Consider the following 21,090-nt stretch of genomic DNA (forward strand, 5'->3'; position numbering starts at 1 on the left):
ATAGATTTAAAGCTGTCAATATATTCAATAATCAAGAAGTCCAAGAAAGTTACTTATATGATTTCAAATAATTGCAAACATCAAAATCGAATTGAATTTTATATCAATTGACAATGTAGTAAAAAGTGATTTAATGTTTAATCTTTATCGATCATGATTTCAATTAGATTTTATGTTTGATTTCGCATAATCAAGAAACCGAAAACAACTTGTTATTTAGATTTCAGAAATCCAAGATCAAAATCAGTTTTTCAAATTATGAATGTTCAAATTTCGATTTTAGATTCTAACTTACGAAAGTCAATGAATTTCAAGAACCTTCAAATTAATTTCAACAGAAATCAAGAAATTGGTATCTTGATTTCAAGAAATTGGTATTAAGAACCTTCAACAAGATATGGAACAATCTAACCAGGATTTTCTTGAAGAATCAGTAATCACAAACATGCAGATGATGACGTCCACCAGTCTTGAATTTCCTCGCCACCAGCCAGAACTTTCAATAACTTTCAGTTGAGAGAGAGAGAGAGATCACGATTTTTCAAGAGAAGAGAGAGAATGAGCACCAAAGGAATACCTTAGAAAAAAAGACTACATTGGATATTTATAGCCTTCAACTGTTATTGGGCCCAATTTTCCTTGTCTTATTGGGCTTCTACCTTAATTATGAACTTATTATCCCCAATATACTCCATCACATATTTATCTAATAAATGTTTATATATTACTACTATATTCAACTACTTAATTAATTTCATTTAATATTTATTATATTAAATCATCAAAATCCTTTTCTTAACAGAAAGCATTAATCCTTTAACCTAATTTGTTCAGATTTTCTGGAAAAATATTGAGAATTTTCTTATGACTTTGTAATAGAAAATTACTAATTTATTTATTTTAAAATACCTCATCTGGCACTTTGGGAGCTCTGGATGACAGTTGACGGAGATGGAGATGAGTGGAGTGGAGAGGATGAAAGAGATAACGTGCTGTTTGCGATAGAGATGATGAAATATACATGCTAATGAATTTCAGAGGGGGAGTGAGTGATGAAACTTTTACACTCATTAGTAAACAGAGAGAGAGCCAGATAGGCGTCATGAGTGGTGAAGTTGAAGGTGGTGTGCGTGAAAGTGAAAACCTGGGCTATTGGCGATGATAACCTTGGAAATGTGACAAAGACGTGAGTTACAAAATGATAAAGATCATACTAATATTGTCGTCTTGTGCCCAACGGGCTGAGTGGTGTGTTTTTTCATGTGTTTTGATTTGAAAGTCAATCCTTCAATCCTTCACTCTTCGAGTATAAGAATCGACCCAAATGATGTTTTAAATGAGAAAAGCATTAAGTTACTCGTAATTAGTAACAAAATATAAGGTTATCTTCTTTACATGATGATGGGCATTTTATTTATAGATTCAAGATGGTGGATAGATTGAAGAAGAAAATGTGGAACTACCCTTAAAATTTCAGCCTAAAAATTCTTTTGGAGCATTAGATACAATCTTTCAATTTGGAGCGACCTAAGCTATCTTATTTTCTCTCTCCACCAATCTCTTCTTTGAAATGTATGGCGGAGTGCCAGCATGGCACAAATTTCTAGGAGCGGAAAAGTCAATTAATTCATTACAAATATTTGGATGAATTCAAAATTATATTTTCTGAATTATAAAATTATTTTCTCCATGAATTTAACTTCAGAAAATTCTGTAAAATACTATAAAATCCATAAAAATCAGAATATCTGAATATCATTTTAACTTTAAATAAATATTTTATGACATATGAAATTATTTTATTCATGAAATTATGTCAAAACATTAGGTTAATATACCATAAAATAAAGAGAAAATTAGAAATTCATTTTAAATTTTCAATAAATGATTTTAACCATTAATAAATGATTTTAATTATGAGCGTCCTTACCGCGTACGAGCACGCTTCGGGCCAGCTTGTTAACGCCTCGAAGAGTAGCTTTATAGTGGGACCCTCCACCACTATAAGGCACACTGAGATACTCCGGCACTATACACGATTCTCACGAGGATGCCTTCCGTTCGATTATCTTGGATGCCCTATCTTTCTTGGCCCCGCTCGTCATCACTATTTCGATGCCATGCTGGGTAAGCTTAGAAAGAAGCTAGAGGGATGGAAACTTCGTTTCCTCTCCCCAGGAGGCCGTATCCAACTTATTCGGCATGTCCTCATGAGTATCCTGTTACATACCCTTGCGGTCCATTCACTATTTCTTACCGTTCTCCGCTCTGTAGAACGCATATGTGCGCATTTTCTATGGTCTGGTCACCTCGAGGGAGAGATGCGCCATCACTAGGTTTCTTGGGAGAAAGCATGTCGTCCGACGGAAGAAGGAGGTCTAGGGATCAGACGACTTTCGGACGTCCAGGATACGCTTCAAAAGAAGCTTGTATGGCGTATGCGTACCACATCCTTCCCATTGGGGAATTTTATCAACGCCAAATATGGCAAATGGGCACGTCGCGAGATAGATATTCGGGGATCTAGGAGGTGGCGGGCATGGCAGCGCCATTGGCTTGAGATGGCTCGAGTCACACGCTGGCATATAGGCCGAGGTGACATCAGTGCGTGGTATGATACCTGGCATGCTGATGAGCCCCTCGCTTGCCACCCCCAGTTCATTCCACACCGAGTGAGACTCACGGTGACTCAATTGCTCAGAGGCAATACATCACACCTCTGGGAGCAACACGGTCTCCCCCTGAACACACTTCCTGAGGTCCAGACTACACCACTGGACTCGAGTTCTGACTCTGCTATCTGGACACTCACATCTGATGGAGCCTACACAGGCCGCTCTTCTTGGGAACACTTTCGCCTAAAATCCCCTATACAGCATTGGGGTCGCTGTAACTAGCATCCGGCCATCCTTACGCGAGTCTCCTTTTTCCTTTGGCAATTGTTACATCGAGGGCTCCCGACTGACGATCAAGTGATCCGTATAGGGCACTCGCTACCTTCCTGCTGCCATTGCTGTCCTTCACTTCCCCACACAGAGACCATGGATCACCTTTTCTTTTATAGTGAGGTAGCATTGGCATGCTGGCGCCCAATCACAGATCATTGGCATCTACTGACCCAGTTTGAGTGTTTTGGCAAGCTCTTTCTCTCGCCAATACACTCTAAATGGCGCCCCATCCTATACATCACCATAGCTTATCTACTATGGGAGATATGGAAAGGGCAAAATTCTTGTCGTTTTGCAGGTACACCCATGCGTGCTGTGGATATCCTACGCCAGGTCAAGTTATGGCTACGCCGTATTCACCGCCTCATCCCCCCCGAGACGGCAGCTCAGCATTCGCCTGCGAGTTCCTTGGATCCTTAGGGATGCCCGTGACCCATGCCCTTATCCGCATTCAGTACAGGATTGTTTATTGGCTCCCACCGCCAGTTGACATCCTCAAATTGAATGTGGATGGCACGGCCAAAGGGAACCCGAGACCAGCTGGGGGAGGCGGTATCCTTCGGACTCATACAGGGAGTATACTCTTCGCTTTCTCTTCTTTTTATGGAGTACAGACTAATACAGTAGCCGAGGCTACGGCAATACGTGATGGTCTACTCCTCTGTGAGGAGCGGAACCTTCACAATATCGTCGTAGAGTCGGACTCACGGGTATTAGTTGATATGCTTCGTACAGGTACATGTTCCCAGTGGTGCCTCCATCGCATATGGCAGGATATTATGCAGTGTCATCATCAAATCAAGTGCTTTCACCGCCAGCTACGAGAGGGCAACCAGACCGCTGACGCCCTCGCCAATCACATGGTACACGCACGGACCCCCTCCTCCGTCTTTCTCTCTTGGCAGGCGTTTCCTTCTACAGCTAGGGGATGTTACCGAGTCGATCGTCTCGGCCTACCAACCCTCCGTACCTGGCAAACCCACGCGACGGCATGCCCGCGGGATTGGAGAATCGCGTGGAACGGTGGAGTTTGAGGAACAGATGTACCCGCCCCGACTAGCGCCCCCCACGCACTTCAGCCTCCGCTTGATGACATGAAAGCAAGGATTTCTCCCGACCTACACCGATACCGCCGGGTGGCTCTGGAGGGACAATGACGACCACACTTCCCCGAGCGCCTGCAAGGTATCAGTTATGTATGTTTTCTTTTTCTAAACTATGGGCGTGGACGAGTGGGATCCGAGTGTAATTGGGATATATATACTCGCTCCACGCCTAAAAACATTGAAAAACACTTCACTTAATAAATAAAACCCTCCTGGGTGGCGTCCACGACACAGATGGATTGGTCTACGGGCACAACCCTAGGGTTGGCCGTACCTGGCACCGTGTTTTTGCCAATAAAATAAAAAAAATGAATTTAATTTGAGTATCTATTTAATGAACTCCTTTTTTTAAAGGGAACCCACTATCTATCTTTAGTGTGTCCACACCAATAGCTATGGAACATGCCATATTCATATATGATTGAGACTATATAGTTATTATTATATTCACATGCTTAGATGTCCTTGAGTATCCTTTGATTATGAATATATAGAATGAATGCTGAAAGTCTATTGATCTAAATATGAAGATTTCATCATAGTTTTTAAATTGGATCATGTATTGATGTACTTAATTATAAACATCGCATGCACACTATAATGAATACATTGTACTAATGAAAAATAAATAAGATATAGAACATGTGATTAACTTGTAGTCCTCCATGAACTTCTTGTTGTATTGGAACTAAGGTAGTGATAACACATAAATTAGGAGGTTAATCATGGAAAATCTACACATGTTTATGCGTTAATACTTATGTGTTATCAAACTTTAAAACTATTAATCCTATTTTTAGATTGAAATTGCAATTTCTTGTTGATTAACCAGATTTAAATAATTTTTCTGACATTGTATCCTTAAATAACTTAATTATCTATTTTGGAGTACATTTGTTTATTAATTTTTCACATTCAGAGAGATATGAATTTTCCAAGTCAATATATATATTAATTATATATTTAAGACATTATATTTAATTTATAATGATTGATAATATGTTTTTCCCGCTTTAAAATGCGTTCGCCACATGTTGCCATTCAATTTGTCTGCTGATGACTGACCAAGAGCTTCTGCAATGATTAGCTGCACCAATCATTATCTAACAAACTGACACGCTTTTTGCAGGATGGGACATGGACCAATGAAAAAAAAATGATTTAAATTTCAATAAATGTGATTCATGGATCGAAAAGACTTATAATATACAAATCGTAGGAGAAAAGTCAAAAGTGCGGCGGTACACGTGGCACACACTTGTACCTCCACGATTGATTAAAAAAGGATTTTGATCTTAACGTAGCACATGGAAACACAAGCCACATCAAGAAATCATCAATGTATCATTCGATAAGAAAGAGAAAACTGGAGAGAGAAAGTGATGTGATGCACGACAATGCGTCACCACCTTACAATTAAATAAAGATGAAGAGAAAATGTGTTTTCGCTAGAGTTACACGTGGCAATCTCGAAGCATGTAACTCCAGAAGACGATGCAATCATACCCATGAGTAATATCTGAGGATTGGACCTCTTATCCGAAAATGGAAAAAGAGGAAGCATTAGTGCTGATGACGAGGGAAGAAAAATGAACGACTTGGATTGCTCCAAATTTAGAACATGATAGCTTACAATCCAAAGGTCTGATTGAGCTCAAATTTTTAGGTATGCTTCTTCTCCCTCTCCTCTTTCCATCCACAGCCTCTGATCGATAAATAGAGGCGTGTATCACTGTCAAGATCGTCCTTGAACTTACTTCCTACTCATGTGGGTTGATTGAAAGATAGATTGTTTTTGAAATCCATCAAGTGTGTTCTTGGTGTCTTGGGTGTGTGGAAAGAATCAATAGAGAAGGGGGAGAGCTTACCTGCTCTCACAAATTTCCGTCATCCTAATGGAACGTAAGGATCTACTGCAAGCATCTCTGCCTTTCTTGACAATGTTATAATTTTAGTTCTTTTTCCCTACACCTCGCCATTCCATCACCTTCATACATTCTCCAAATCACCTCTTACCGCCTTCACATCGTCGAACAGTTAACTTACTAGTTAATTATGATCTTCAAGCCGTTCTCTACACAATTCCCATCACTCTTTGCATCGGCGTTATTCCAGTCTCGCATTCACTCACTCTTCTCAAACCTGAATTATCACCATCTACTTACTACTTCCCTCAAATTAATATCACTATCTCACCTAGTATTTCTTGTAGCTTGGTTCCATATTTAGTTTTTATCTCTTCTCATCTCAATAATCACCTTATTAAGAATATTAAATCATTAATCACCATTCCTTGTGGAGAGGATACATGCTCATCACTAGCTAAAATTACTAAGTGAGTATAGGTTTATATTTTTATTGATTAATCTCAAATACTAACGACTAATGAAAACCCTTAACTTGAGATTATCAAGTAAATAAAGGTGATATGAAAATAATATGTGTCAACATTATAAAATTTAACAACTTAAATTTCCCTAAATGCAATTCTAAGATTGGAAAATATGTCAACACGTGGAGGAAGAATAGCAGTAAAAATCAGATAAAAATTTGCTCATTTTAGAGACAGTGAGGGTACTTTTCATTACATGACACATGACAGATTTGTAGTAAGATGAGGAATTTCATGGTATAATCTTTGGTGGATTTGAGTTGTTGATTAATGACACAATAGAGCTCTGACATGACATGTTGATTAATGAGAAGAGAGAAAAATCAACAAATGAGAATGACCAAACTTTAGGATGTGATATCTAAAAATACATAAGGATTTTTGGATTAAAGTTTGAGAGAATAATGTTCCGTATTTCCTTTACCCATCATTATTCTTGTATCTATTAATAAGCCATTATATCCATGTAACTTCATCTTGAAATTACTCCTATGCGGGGAGGCCTAGTGAAAATTAATCATTTTACGATCCATTAATATTTCTCGGTGTAAAGTATTGTTTAAAGTTTGAAGAAAAAACAAAAGAGGATGTGCTCAATTGTAGAAGCAAATCTCCTTTATCTATGGTGAGTTCCTTCCACATACCATGTATCATTCTCAACAGCCATCCAATTATCCACATATTCATCCACCTGTACACATCCATCAATATCCACCTATAAACATCTAATTTATCCCTCACCTCTCTACTATCTATGTATCCCTATCTTTTTCACTTATGTCTATAATATGCACCATCATATTTATCTCTAATTCTTATATTATAACATATTCATTCTCATCCTTTAATAACCATTTCAAAGTCATTAATTCATTAGTCCCCACTCCCTATGGAGATGACTATCCTCATCACTATCTTATAATTTAAACCTACAAAATATGGGATCATTCATCGCTGTTGTTGCCAGGAACTAGTTCTCATTAGGAGTATTCTGCTTCATACAGTGGTTTTCTTTTCCTATAATAATATATTATATGAGGGAGTTCATTATGAGAGAGACATAAATCTTCAGAGATATGTAAATCATTTTTCACTAATATCGTTGGTAACCACAAATAAAATAATAATTTCATGTATTTTATGTGTTTAATATCATTAAAATTATCATAAATTCATGTTATTAAGGCTTGAAATGAATTATTAATTTTTTACAAAAAATTCCCAATTTTGTATATTTTATGGTATTTTAACATAATTTTCTGACATTTATTTGATAAAAATAATTTATAAGTCAGAAAATATAAATTCATATTTACTTAAATTTTTATAATGATTCATTATATTTTTAGAATGAATCTTAAGATTTTATGGGCTTTCTGGTATTTTTATGGAATTTCTGACGGTAAATTCATCAAGAACATAATTTTATAAGCTAGGAGATAATTTTGATTTTATTGAAATATTTTTAATAATTTTTTTGACTTTTCAATTCCTAGAATAGTGTGCCATGCTGGTAACCTGCAACACAAATAAGAGGAAAGAGAAAGTCGGATGGCTTAGATTGCTCCAAATTGAAACTCTCAAATATGATTGAGAGGAGTTTTGGGTTGAAAGTCTAGGATAGTTCAGAGTAGTTCCTTTTTCTCCTCTATCTATCCAGCATCTTGGATCTATAAATAAAACCCCCTATCCTTGTAAAAAAAGCATCTCAAACTTATTCTATCATCATCCATCCATTTACCCTTCAAATCCATCATTTTCTCACTCTAAACACTCGTTTTCCCTACTTCCTCTCCCTAGAATCGTTTCATTCTCGCCCAATATCTTTGTCCATATCCCCAGTTAATGCCCTAAAAAATTCAAAATATCTTCTTCATTTGCACCTTCAAATTCCATCTCAAACTTCTTTTATGCCCTCTCTTGATTTTCTCTCTCTATCTCTTCATTTCAGTACTTTTCTCTCTCTAAATCCATTTATTTCTCTCTCTAAAATTCATGACTATCTTTTCCTAGATCATCCTTCATTCTTCATTTCAAATTTTTAAAAAAATGCTCTTGAATTCCATCATTTTAAGCAAAAAAATCGCATCGTGCAGGACTTAGCCAAATCGGCTAAGTCCTGCCTTAATTGGCTGACCCAGTCGGGCTAACCCGATTGGCTGACCCAATAGTGTGCCTTAATTGGGCTGACCCAATAGGCAACCCTTCACGGGCCACACCAGGCCCGCTGACCCAACCCGAACCAACCCAAAGGCCACGCGCCACTCCGCCACCACTCCACCGCCACACTGTCGCTGCTCCGCTGCCAGCGATCAACGAAAAAAGGTATTTTCCTTATTTTGTGCATTTTAAAATCATGAAAATCAGAAAATTTCAGGAAAATTTAGGAAATTATTTTCTGCATTTAAAATTTCCAAAAAAATCAGAAAAAAACTCTAAAATTAATATAATCAATTTTCAGTGATTTTTGCATCTACAAAAATTCTAAAATCTTTAACTCTCGCTTTTAATATTTGTAGTGGTTTTTCGTGTCAATTAAATTCCATAAAATTCAAAAAATATTTATTTTCTATTTTGAGTGTGAATTAAATTATGAAATTAGTTTAAAATATTTTAGTGTTTTTCTTTGTATTTGTGCTTCAATTTAGATCATAGGAAGTTATATAAATTTACTAAACATATATAAAAATCTCAGAAATTATATTTCTCACATTTAAACTCATGTCCTTCATTCCAAGGTTGAGAAACATTCTGAAATTAAATTTCTGCCTTTTTGTAGATCGGCCCCTTACTTGCCCTATAATAATTTTAGAATATTTAAGTGAAAAATTTTCATAAACATTATTGGTTAAGTTGAATCAAAACAAGGACATAAAACCCCTAAATTTGGAATTATCAATTACTAAGGTGATTTACTCATTCAAAATCTCGTCGGGGTTCCTTTCCTGTAATCCAAGAGTGAAGAACTGAAGGAGTGGCATTCATATCAAGATATGTGAAGAAAAAGAACCACTAGATCTAATGTTACTTTGATCTTCATTGTTTTCTAACACGCGTCTTCATCCCTTTTCCTAGATTATCATCGCTTATAGCCTAGGTTTCCATTATCATGGTCACCACCTTCAACTCCACTGCTCGTTGGCTCATATCCTCCTCCCTTTCTGTTGCACCAGCGATGGTAAAATCGTCATCACTCTCCCCTGCTCGATCACTTATGGGGCGTATCCACTATCATCTCCATTGCAATCAACAAAGTATCTCTTTTATCCACTCCTCGCCACTCATGTCCATCTCCATCTACCATCATCTAGTGCTCCCAAAGCGCTGGTTAAGGTATTTTTTAGAATCGATTAGTATTTTTACGATAAAATTGTATTACAATTCTCAAAATTATTGTATAACATTTGTATAAAAGATTAAATAGGATTCATATTTTTGACCTTCCTATAATTATTTTGAACTAGTTCTCCCTAGCTTTCTTTATACAAATTAAAATAAAATTTCAAAATACATATAAAAATCTAAAAATACAAATTAACAATAAAATTTGCTTGTACAATACTTGCTCCTGGTGGATTCGAACCTTACTCGCTCTATGCTCATAAGGACATTATAAACATCATAGTTAAAACTAGAAGCCTTCAACTGCAAATTTAAGGCTAATTTCTGGTTCATCACACTCTTATGTGCGTCACCACATTTTATTTTATCTATCAGGATGATTTCCTATTTGTATATTATGAATTAAAAAAATTATAACTCTAGATTCGTATGAGCCTTATAATTCAAAAGTTCAATGATCTCAAAATAATCAGTCCATTTTTATTATGATTCCTCTAAAATCATGAAAAATAGATTATGGACCTGATAAAGAATATTATCCAAACCATTTATCTTCAATAAAGTCATTGCATAATTTTCAACCTCTAAAGATGCCTGAATATTTGGAAGCAACATTGAATGCCCTTAAGTTAAGAAAGGATATCGATCTAGATAAAATTGAAAAAATCTATCTCAGTGGCTTGCTTAAATGCATTTATTTCTCATCGCTCCAACAATAATTCCTCAAAGATAAAGATATTGGGTTTTTAATTAAAACTTTTCAGAGAGGTTTGAATAATGATCAAACATTGTTATGTTACTGTCAAGAATATTTACATAGTGCATGACCATTTCTTTCATATTCACTACAAATGAATTCTGTCATGCTATTTTATTCTTTTTAAGAGCTTGAAGAAGATATTTTCTTATAGAGTGGAAGGATTGGCAATCAGCCGACAGGTTCAATATCTGTTCCGATATCATCTGGTATCAGGCTTGGGTCGGGCCAACCCTAGTCTATCTGTCCTCAGGTCAAGGGTCTGCCTTGCAACCTGAACCTAACTCTGGATAGGACATTTTGTGGACCCGACTCTATGTCAACTTGGCCCCACAGTTGACTCATGAAAAGGTCAGGTGGCTGACCCTTGGTTGGGTTTCTCAACTCATGTGGTGGTCAAGTCAACCTGACCCCAGTTTGACCTATTTCAGGAGATACTGCTATTGTATCCCTCAGCTATTCTTTTTCATCCCAAGTAATTTTTCTGGAGTTTCCAGAGTGCATTCGATCCAAATAAAATTTCAGGCATAAACAAGCATTTTAATTAATCAAGTACTTCAAAGAAGTTAGAAAATAAAACTTGATACAACATGAAAACTGAGAACGGTTTACCAATGGATATCTGATGAGATACTTTTGTGTGGCACCAGAAACCAGTGGGCTACAAAAGACTTCGAGTCTCCTTCCATTGATGCAAATAGTCATACAACAAAATTGCAGCCTGGGAAGGAAAAACAGATATATTAGATTTCAAACTTAAACCCGGAATGGATACATTGGAGAGTGGCAGACATCATCGGTTTCCAATCTTTTACCAAATAAACGAAGAAGAAAAGGCATAAATAGCCACTCTATGGAAGACCAAGACCAATCTCGGACATGTAACATTCAATGAAGAGTGTTTACTTTGGTTTTAAAATTGCATTACCATAAAAGAACAGGGATGACTTAAAGGTAAATCAAACATAACATCAGCCGATAAATAGACGGAGGGAACTGTTTTCGTTCTAAATCATGTATCAAACTCAACGCGCCCATCGCATGCAGAAAATCTGTTTGGAATGACAAGGTGGAAAACATAACACTCATAATAAGAAGGAAACTTATCCCCATTTAAAGAGAAGACAATAAGAGGAAGATATTCATTCTGTTCAGAAAAGAAAAACTCTTTTAAGGATAAAAAGATAGAATATCTTCAGATTCATATATTCATGTGGTATATGGAGTAATGAAACAACCAGGGAGCAGGCTACCCAGCGAAAAGAATAAGAAGCCAAAATAAAAAATCGATTTCCCGAATAAGTATCCTGCGAAGACTACACGGCAATCAAGAAATACACAAGGGTCCCAGGTTGAGGTGGATTCTTGAAGGTAGATTTGATATTTATGAAACATAAAAAATAAGGTAGATTGATCTACTCCCACCAGAAATAGACTCGATATTTCCAGCACTTACGATTCATAAATTCTAATATTGTAAGCAAAAAAATAAAAGAGCACAAAACTCGCAGAGATCATGTTCCTTCAGCAAGGCTCAACGAACTCCGCGTCAATAAGTGTCTATAAAGTGAAAATAAGCTCAAAGAACACAGCGTGAAAAAGGGCACCAAAAAAGGAAAACAAGTGAAAATATCAAAACATACGGAATAGACGCCTCAAGCCCTTGTCAGGCGATAAAAGTTCCAACTCCCCGCACCCCAAGTTACCACGAGCATTAGCCACTCATATCGCTAGAGTGCTTCGCCTACTCCCTCACGGAAATTTCTAAAGAAAAATAAGAGACGGAGAGAGATTTCCTCAATGGAGAGAGAATAAGACTGGATCAATAAAGAAAACTAAAGACGGCAGCTTCCGCTGTAAGCGCAGAAATGGAAGAAGAGAGAGAGAGAGAGAGAGAGAGAGAGCATAGTTTTTAATTATTTTGTTCCCTTCGACTTTGATATACCCGCAGTTGAGGATGGAAACCGGAACCAGAAAACTGGTTTAAAAATTTTTGGTGCACCGGCAGTACTGTTCAGGGGCAGTTCATCTAAAATAAACCAAAGTGTGTCCTTCTTTGCATACATGGATAAATGGATAAATAGATAAATTGATAAACTGGTGGAGGCATAAGAAAATGGGACAGAAATTCAACGGAGTAAAAGTTAAAACATTCTCAGCGCCAACCTTAGGTCTCTTTTTGCATGTCTCTCTATCACTTCTAACTATGATCTTCCTCAAATCTATTATCTACTTAGTTTGCTGAGGGACATGCATAAACACAAGGAAAAAGCGATAGAGATACATTCAACAGGAAAAGAAATGCATCCCAAGGCCAACAAAACGACAAAAATATACTTACCCTACATGTCTCTTCATCTTCTACCTTCACCGATTACGTGCCTAACTTCAGGAGAGATGGAGAACGGGAGTGAGAGAAAATCCAACATTTCAGTTAACCAAAAACAAAACCCAAGCAAAAAAGAGAAAAATAAAAAAAATAAGAAAATACCAACCTAGTGAACAAGATAAGTCAGAGCTCAGACTTCTTCCCGGTGACAATGAGTGATATCTGAAGGCCACGGCTGAAGGCTTCATTGAAGAGGATCCTCGTCTGCATGTACTGGAATCCAGGCAACCACGACAGAAGCGCCACCGGAGCTAGAACGATCAGCCCAAACATGATATCATAAAGACGGGCAAAGTACACCACCATGTCCCACACAATGGTGGACTGCACAAATGGCCTAACCACTTGAGCAATCTGCAGCAGCCCCCACCCAGTCGGAATGAAGGCCAAAAGACTAGTAAAAATATCAACGATCTCAAACCCAGTGAACCTCAACAACACGATAAGCACCACAAGCAGCAGCAGCGTCACAAGAGACTGCACAGATCTATAGTAAAGGTGTTCCTTGGCAGCATATTTATCGTGAACATAGGCCATGAGCACGAACAGCCCCACGGCCACCACGATGAAGATCCATGAGAGAAGGTAGACGACGATGCTGGTGCTCCCCCCCGCGATTTTCAGCCTGTAAACTATCCCATATTGGAAAATAAAGAATCTGAGGTCAAGCACTGTCTCCAGGAGCTTCCCCCACAGACCCGTGGTTCTGAGATGGTCCTGTTCCTCATACCACCACGTCTCCCAGCTCTGCTCTGCCTTGGTGAACACATCGCCCCTGTTCCAGATCCAGCCCATGAACTCGTCAAAGTCCTCGACAAGCTTCAGCCAGTCAAAACCTGAAGGATTGAACGCGAACGGCGCTAGCACCCATGAAAGAACCAAGAACCAGCTCGTAATAGTCATGAAGATGTAAACCAGAGTGCTCTTGGCGAGCGGGCTGTGAGCGGCATAGACAGTGAGCATCACACCCAGCTCAATCGCCTTCACAAAGTGGCTGCGGGCGTAGAGCCTATAGTTCTCGCCAAAGGACTTGTGCTGAACGACAAACCCCCGGCCAGTGGCTCTATATTTGGCTCCCCCATGCAGTATCGTCCTCCCAAAGTAGTGGGTTCGAGTCCCCATGGAGAAAGTATAAAACACAGACGCTAATTGTAGCTGCATGGTCAAGAAATCCCATATAGCAGGAAGAAACCCGTGTTCCAGAGTGTTCTCCACGATCATTGGCAGAGCAGTGAACAGACCCAGCTGGATTACAAACTGCTGGTTCAGCACGGATCCAAGGGCCCGGTTGTTGTTGGTTCCAGAGTTCTTGAAAGCATCCTCCAGGCCACTAAGCGCCAAGTACAGCCTTCCCCAGACGAAGGAGTACACAGTCAAGATAACAACCATGGTGTTGAAGTAGAACCCGACAGTGGAGTAGAAGACGGACAGCATCCGGAAGAAGTCCAGCCTGTGTCCCAGCCTGTACAAGTCCCTGCTCAAGACCTGCTCGCCGTTACCGCTAGCGACCTTTGCTTCAAACATGGATATCTGGTTCAGCCCGACGTCCCGGCCTTTGCCCACTTGAATGTACTCATGGTGGGTGACGTTCCCCCCTCGAAGCGTGCAGTTGAATCCGGCGAAAATGTCCTCGCTGATGTTGATGACTCTGGAGGCCTTGCTGATGCCGCCCCGACTTAGGAACCAGAGCCGGTCGAACACGTCAGGGTGGCCGTAATGCATCCTCACCTTCAATGGGTTGGCCAGAACACGTTGCACTAAAGTCACAAAGCTTGTCTCTTGGGCAGACATGAACCACGCCAGAGACGACACCGAGCCGGTGAAGACGTGCTCTCTGACTCCCAAGATGGTGGGCTTGCGCACCCCATAGTACTGAGAGTACTCTTCAAGAAGGTTTCTCATTTTCAGGGCTTCCTCAAAGTAGTTGTCTTGGTTCATGTCTATCGTCTGCAGAGCATCCCCTCTGGTGAAGATCATGGCATGGTTCTGGTTCTCTGGCTTGCCTTCTCCCAGCTTCAGCTGTCCGGGAAGCTTCACACGGTAGATTTCCACTTCTTTGTCCAGTCTTCGATCGTACTTCACCAGAACGGAGTAATAATCTACTCCATCTCGCTCCGTGCTGACTTCGTCAACATAAGCCACGCGGAGAGCCTCATTGTTCTTCATCAAGTAGAGAATCTCCTCAGCGCGAGAATCTTTCTTCTTCTTCTGAGAGCCATAAATCTGACAGGCCACCACGTAGGTGAATTTCATCAGGGCGGTGCCATACTCATGACCTTTGAACAAGCGGCTGATGCTGCTGCCAGATCTGCTCAAGCTACTTTTGAGATTTAGAGATCGGCCAGAGTCTTCAAAGCTGCCTCGCAAGCCGTTCTGAGTCATAAGCATGGATCCAAAAGAAGAGAAGTCGCTCTGTTCTTCTCCTTGGACGTCCATCTCGCTGGCAGAGTCAATGAAAGAGAGCATCTTGAGCGCCCTGTAGTAATACATCATTCCTCTGACCGTTCGGGCTAGTGTCTGTCCTCTATAAGACGCCCAGAGACGAAGATCCCTAAGCTTGTCTCCCCAGATGTCATCATCATTAGTCATCCCCTCTCGACGCATGCGTTCTATGAAGTTTTCCCACTCATCATCATAAATCTTCTGTAGATAGAACAAGATTGAAATGCCATCCTCGTTCTCCTTCTGAAGTTGTTCTCGGCCGAACAAGACGTCTTCGCTGTAGTAAGGAGTCAGAACACTGAAAGGGAGCATCTTCTCCACTCTGGGAGCACGAGGCATGTTCATGAACAAGGAGTTGGTGAAAAACGCAATACGACGGCGTGCTTCTAGATTTCTGGGCACGTTGGTCATCGAGTCCCGGGAGGTGAGAATTGTTTGAACCCGCCTCAGTTGCTTGTAAAAGTTTAAGTCTTCTGGACTTGGCAAGTCAACAGCTTCCTCAAAGAGTAAGGCAGCAGTGCTCGGATTGACCGGAATCCAGCCCAAATGCTTCATCTCCTCCACTGTCTTCTTCATCTTTGGAAAATCACGATGCGCAACTTCATATATTGACTGTAAAGTATCCACAATCTTCTCCATGTCTTTATTAGGTTTGAGCAGCAGATTTACCAGTGTAATCAGGGAAGAGAGAATGGTGTCCACGACGCCCATCCGGAATTCCTCTGTGAATCTCCCGGAAACAATCGCATTATCGAAGCTTGAGAACAAGTTTGAGATGATCTGATGCTCCTCCGTGCCCTTTTTAACAATCTTGAGAAGCAAGAACTTCACACTGTCATAAATCTCGACAACCGCGCAGCGCCTGTACTCGTTCTGGCAGATCTTCTGCCAGAGACTCTTGTCTCCTCCTTCCAGCTCTTTAGCCTCTTGCAATGCGAGTAACAGCTCATTGCAAAGAAGGAAACAAGGCCAACGAATGACCCTGATTTTCCAAGTATTGGGGGAAAGCTCGAGGAGCTCCACCTCTTGATCACTAACAATGTCCTCTTCTCTGAACGACTGAATAATCTCATTCCATATCAGCGCAAATCTCGTCCCCTGCACTTGATCAGACTCAATCTTCTTATAAGGACGGCCCAACCCATAACGCAGCTTCAGCCGAAGAATAGCATCTCGAAGCCTGGCTCGGATCGTACCCCTCGGCCTCAGAACTTGGTCCTCGGACATCAGATTAAACTGCAAAGCGCTGGCAAAGAACTGAAACCTCAGCCTCAGCTGCTGGAGATTGCGAATCTCACCCAGATGAGAGAACAGGCCGACGAGCGCACCCACAAAGGAAGAGATGATAGAATACCAGATTTGCATGTCCATCAAGTAGATCAAAACCACGGGGAGCCAGTACAGAACCACCGCAAACCTATTGGTATGCGCGAAGAACTCATGCCACCGGTACTCGATCCTGTTAATCTTCAAAATCACCTTCGTGGGAGCAACCAGGGGCTTAATTTGGAGAAAATAGCTGAAGGTGAACTTCGCAGAAAGAACAGAAACCCAGAAGAGAGCATACTTGACGTTGTCGATCACCCCTTCCCTGAGCCCCCTCCCGACAAAGATCCTGATCTGAAACCACCAAGTCAAGACATGGAAAATCCTCCAATTGGTCTTCTCCACGAAATTCCTGACAAAGGGTAGCAAAAACAGCAGTACAGCGGCGATCTCCGGCAGAACAAACACGGCAGCGGCCTCAAGAAAGGTAATCACACGGGAATTCGCGGTTTCAGACCAGCGCCTGTCTCTGTTCTTCTGATCCCAGCATCTCGAATAGAGCACTCCAAAGACGGTAGTCCAGGCGACGGCCACGAAGCTCTTAAGAACCATCCTCACGCCGAGCCAAGCAGTCTCCCGGGAGACTAGACTGTACTGAGTGCCGGCGTCGAGCACAGACTGCAAGAATCGAAGAGAAGCCCAGGTGATGAAAACGCTCAGCAAACGCACCTGCACATCGCGGTTCTCCAGACCCTGCCATGGAAACTCCCTCCCTTCCCAAGCAACGATCATGGCGGCCTGGAAGAAGAGGACGAGCAGAACCCACAACCGATCGAAGCTCCGGAACACGTTCCAGAAGGACCGCTGCTCGACGAAGCCCGTCTTCCCGACGCAGTTCTTGCTGCGGGGCGCGGCGAAGAACTTGGAATTGAGCCGGGGCGGCCATTGGAGTTGGCGGAAGCAGCGGCTACTCCAGAAGAACTCGTTGATGTCGTCGTAGTTGCGCCAGGCGGAGTGAGGGGCGGTGCCGTTTCTGCTGGCGTCGACCTCCATCTTGACGATGTTGTAAATGGGGGTGACGACCTTGAGGAGGAAGCCGTTCTCGCGGCAGGTGGCGGGGAGGGCGGGGCGGCCGGTGTCGGGGTCGTAGCAGTCTTCGAGGATGAGGTTGAGCTCCATGGCCATGTGGTGGAAGAGGTAGCAGAGGCACTCGGGCATGAATCGGAGATTGGCGGATTCGCCCCAAATCAAGAGGAAGAGGCAACTGTAGAGGAGATCGAGAGGGGTGGAACCGCGGACTCTGCGGGAATCGGGGACGCTGGATCTTCGGCCGAGGTAGGCGCACCAGGAGGAGTAATTCCCGAGGATCTTGCGACGGAGACGACGAACAACGCGGGGATCGAGGGAATCGAGGGTTTCTGGAGGGGGATTGAGGCGCATCTGCGCGTTGGCGAGGAGGAGGACGAGGTGCTCGCGCTGGTTGCGGACGTTGTCCTGCTGGAAGCCGAAGAAGGCGCCGAGCCAGTCGAGGAGATCTAGGGTTTCGTTCCAGGGGAAGAAGGGGGGTTTGCGGAGGTCTTCGACGGCGAAGAGCGCGGCCATGGCGGCCCGGACCTCGGGGAATCGCAGAGAGGGGTGCTCCTCCATGATGTTGTGGATGGGGATGATGTTGTAGGGCGGAGCGCCGCCATCGCCGCCGCGGCCCGGCGGAGCTCCGCCGGGAGGGAAGCTGCTCGGCCGGCCTCGCAGGCTCATCGCTGCTGCGGGTAGTCTGCGGGAATCGCAGAAGAAGGACGAGGGCGGCAAAAGCAGGCGGGTCCCACCCTCTGCCCTCCGCCAATCAGCCCCCGCCACGTAAGTTAAAGGTTTTATTCTTTTCTTTTTTTAAATGCCCCTTTCCGATGATGCGGACAGCTCGGCGGAGAGAATCTCTGGTTTATAGATTTAATTATGGATTAGTAAACTGACACGTGGTCCTCGAGAATTGGGCCTGACGAGCTTTATGTGACGTCAGCAATAGTGTATGGGCCCGAGTTTTGGGCCTAATGGGATGACTGGCCCAATAAGAAGATTTTAAAGAGCTGTTCGGTTTGAGTTTCTACAAATCCGCCAATCATCCCTTGCCACGTAGATCCCTTTAGGATGATGTGGACAGCTCAGCGAAAAGAATATCTGATTAACAGATTTAATTAGGGATTAATGAACCGACACGTGGACTGCTCCTTGAGAATTGCACCTGACGAGCATTACGTGACATCAGCAGTAGTGAATGGCTTGAGTTTTGGGCTGATCGGCCCAATAAGAAGATTTTAAAGAGCTATCGATGAGATTTTAAAGAAGATTTTGTAAGTTCGGTTGAGTTACTTCTCTCTGCCACTCATTTCCCGCCACGTAAGCCCTTTCCGATGATGTGGACAGCTCAGCAAAAAGAATCTCCGGTTCGTAGATTTAATTACGGATTAGTAACTGACACGTGGACTGCTTCTTGAGAATTGCGCTTGACGAGCTTTACGTGACGTGACCTGTAGTGAAGGGGCCTAGGTTTTGGGCTGATCGGCCCAATAAGAAGGTTTTAGAGAGGTGTCGCTGAGGTTTTTGTAAGTTCAGTTGAGTTTCTTCGCTCTGCCAATCATTTCCCCCCACGTAAGCCCTTTCCATTGATTTGGATAGCTCGGCGGAAAGAATCTCCAATTTATAGATTTAATTACGGATTAGTAACTGACACGTTGATCGCTGCTCAAGAATTGAGCCTGACGAGCTTTACATGATGTCACTAGTAGTGAATGGGTCGATGCTTTGGGCTGACAGGCCAAATACGAAGATTTTAAAGAGTTGTCACTGAGATTTTTGTGAGTTCGGTTGAGTTTCTTCGCTCTGCCAATCATTTCTCGCCACGTAACCCCTTCCCAATTATGTGGACAGCTCGACGGAAAGTGGTGGCGTACACGACCACGCACCATCACCGGGTGTGACACCACTGCCGTAATAGACGTCTCGTGTCATGACCACCAACTTCAGACGTGGGATCCGAGCGTCATTAAAACTATATTTAAATATATAGTTATTTTAAATTTTCTCTTTCATCCAAGACATATGCATAGGCCAATGATGTATTCAATTACTTGGTGATTTTCTTTTGGAATTGAAATTTCTTCTAAGAGAAATTTGCCTTAATCTCCTCGCCGCCGCTTGCCATCGCTGAAGCTGTTGAGAGAAGATCTTCTGCCCATAGCCACCACCAGCGCATCCACCGCACGCCGTTTCCGCCACCATGCACATCGCCCACCCATGCGCAGCACATACCCTTGCGGGCACCGCGTGCACAACGCCTGCCCGCAGGCCCACTACGCGTAGCGCTGCCCGTACTCACAGCTAACAGCGTCGCCTGCGCCCACTGCACGCAAGGCTGCCCGCGGCCACAACACGCACGATTTCTCGTGCCCATAGTGCGCACAACCGCCCGTGCACACCACATGTAGCCGCCTATCCCCTCATGCGCCGCGTGAAACCACCAGCGCTGCCCCAAACCCTGCAAGGGGGCGACTCCCCCCTTGACCCCCCGCCAACTAACCGGTAGTTGGATCCGTGTCACCTTGACGAAGCTCACGTCATTCACTCCTACCAATAACATGTTAACAACTTCTGCATCGCCCTCTTGCGCTACACCGACGCTAAAGGTCCACCCTTCCCTATTTGGTGATCCGCATCATTTTATCTAGTATTTTCTCGCGTGTTTTTCCACCACAGTTTGACTTAGCAAAATAGGTTTTGAATCTTCTCGTGATCGACTGTTTGAGATATTGGATTTGTAGCTTTTTTTCATCGCGGTGGTTGTAAGATAATCCTCTCGCCCTCGACCGAGGAAAGGGGCCGCACCATCAATATTTTATCGGATTTAAATGTTCGAAGTTGATTGTGTTGATTTGTGGTATGTTTTATCCGTCCCTAGTTGAGTTAGCCAATCCTGCTTGCGTCAGTCATAGTAATCCTACATTAGAAAAAAAACTCTAATTAACAGATTTAATTATGGATTAGTAATTGACACGTGGACCACCCTCGAGAATTGTGCCCGACGAGTTTTACGTTACGTCAGCAATAGTGAATGGGCCTGAGTTTTGGGCTGACCGTCCCAACAAGAGGATTATAAAGAGTTATCGCCGAGGTTTTTGTATATTCGGTTGAGTTTCTACACACGGCCAATCCTTCTAAGCCACGTAACTAGGGTTTGACACTCCGGGTCTGGTCCGATTTTTTGACATGGACCTAAAACTTACATGAAGTTCAGTCCGGTTCTGGTCCCGTCTTGTTCGGTCCCAGTCCAGTCCGGTCCTAATACAGCTGAATACTTTCAATTTTGATAACCATAAAAATATCATCAAGATATATCGCTTCCACTTGATGATGGAATATATCCTATAAAATACGTACACCATATATCAAGTTATTCT

The 21,090-nt window shown here is 42.2% G+C and overlaps 1 non-coding gene and 1 pseudogene across 5 annotated transcripts; both read right to left on the minus strand.

Moving 5' to 3' along the window:
- Positions 1-11,048: 11,048 nt before the first annotated feature.
- Positions 11,049-18,400, minus strand: LOC144703259 (callose synthase 12 pseudogene; annotated as a pseudogene). 4 transcript variants are annotated; one of them, XR_013581511.1, is made up of 4 exons: positions 13,041-18,400; positions 12,887-12,927; positions 12,189-12,309; positions 11,049-11,266 (listed from the first exon to the last, which is right to left on the minus strand). The product of XR_013581511.1 is annotated as a callose synthase 12 pseudogene, transcript variant X3 (transcript). The 4 variants fall into 4 exon arrangements; XR_013581509.1 differs by having other exon boundaries at positions 12,887-12,931; XR_013581512.1 differs by lacking the exon at positions 12,189-12,309.
- On the minus strand, positions 15,364-15,438 carry LOC144703987 (small nucleolar RNA J33). Its single transcript, XR_013581687.1, has one exon. It is a non-coding gene; the product is annotated as a small nucleolar RNA J33 (small nucleolar RNA).
- Positions 18,401-21,090: the final 2,690 nt, after the last annotated feature.

The sequence above is a fragment of the Wolffia australiana genome, chromosome 5 (assembly GCF_029677425.1).
Source record: "Wolffia australiana isolate 7733 chromosome 5, ASM2967742v1".
Lineage (NCBI taxonomy): Eukaryota > Viridiplantae > Streptophyta > Magnoliopsida > Alismatales > Araceae > Wolffia > Wolffia australiana.